Source organism: Rhincodon typus, chromosome 1 (genome assembly GCF_021869965.1).
Source record: "Rhincodon typus isolate 14 chromosome 1, sRhiTyp1.1, whole genome shotgun sequence".
NCBI lineage: Eukaryota > Metazoa > Chordata > Chondrichthyes > Orectolobiformes > Rhincodontidae > Rhincodon > Rhincodon typus.
Genome location: NC_063332.1, coordinates 164,083,568 through 164,085,004, shown reverse-complemented (window position 1 = coordinate 164,085,004; position 1,437 = coordinate 164,083,568). Strand labels below are relative to the sequence as shown.

General features: G+C 42.4%; 1 protein-coding gene across 1 annotated transcript in view; it reads right to left on the bottom strand.

Moving 5' to 3' along the window:
• The window catches only part of LOC109918329, an 859,583-nt gene that overhangs the window by 27,590 nt on the left and 830,556 nt on the right, over nt 1–1,437 (bottom strand). The gene's annotated exons all lie outside the window — the stretch shown is intronic.

Sequence of the window (1,437 nt, the reverse complement as noted above, 5' to 3'; positions counted from 1 at the left end):
TACTGTGAGTGAAAATTGAATTAAAATATCCATATAAATATTATGTCTTCAAGAGTCATAAGAGTCCTGCAATGAGTAACTCACCTCTACTTTCTCAAGGGCAACTAAGGCTGGGCAATGAAGGAAGGGTCACCGGATCCGAAATGTTCTCTGTTTTTTCCTTCAAAGATGCTGCCAGACCTGCTGAGCTTTTGCCGCAGCTAAGTTTTTGCTCCTGGGCAATAAGTGCTGGCCCCGACAGTGAAACTCACATCCCATGAATGAATTTGTGTTTTTATTCCGTTTTGCATTGAGCATGGGTTTTCTGGAACATTTGCCCCTGCTTTGAAGGTATATCTGCGGAAATGTCTTGCAGCTCATTTAAGTAGTCCAGTTTCCATTAAAGGTGAGCTCCGGCAAACTACTGAAGTAAATCAGGTTGATGGAGCTCAGCAGTTTCCTAGGATTTTCTTTTCTCCTCTTTTGACCTGTTACTGGCAGGACCAGAATCCCAGAGTTTGCAGCAAGGTTGGATTGCACTATGTGATGAATTATGTTAATGGACTCCCGAGACATTTGCAACTCCAAATAAGCTCTATATGATCTCTACCTGTATTTATGTAAAGCATCGGGTGAATGACCTTCATTGTGCTAGCCTGGTGCCTCCCCACACCGTGCCGCAATAGCTTGCTTGAGGGTATTGTTCAAGGGAGTGCAGCATTCTGCTTGACCTCAAGTGGGTCCTTTTTGTCTGAACCTATTGTAGAATGTCCATTTGTTTGAGATTGTTATCACAGTGACAAATGGAAACAATGACACACACTGCATGTATAGATATGACAACACACACACCCCATACACAACACACACATTTCTGCCCATTACGTAATGCAGCTAGGTTTACTGTTTCTTCACTGAACTGGTTGAATATGTAATAGAAACAGTTTGTGGTGATGTCCCAGTTTTTTTTTTAGGAGTGGGACATCACGAGGGGCGTGAATAGGGTGAATAGTCAAGGTCTTTTCCCCAGGGTAGGTCCAAAACTAGAGGACATAGGTTTAAGGTGAGATGGGAAAGATTTAAGAGGGACCTAAGGGCAACTTTTTCATACAGAGAGTAGTGTGTGTATAGAATAAACTCCAGAGGAAGTAGTGGAAGCTGGTCCAATTACAGTCTTTAAAAGGCATCTGGATGGGTAAATCAAGGAAAGGTTTGGAGGGATATGGACCAAATGCTGGCAAATGGGACTAGATTAATTTAAGATGTCTGGTCGGCATGGACAAGTTGGACCAAAGGGTCTGTTTTCGTGCTGTGTCTCTCTGACTCTGAGAGACTCCACCATGTGTCTTTCCCTCCCCAACCAAATTGTATGTGTGCACACTTAATCTTGACTGTCACTTTCCCTGGTTACCATTTCAAATTGGAATAAAACAAGTTTATTGTTGAATTACAGAAATT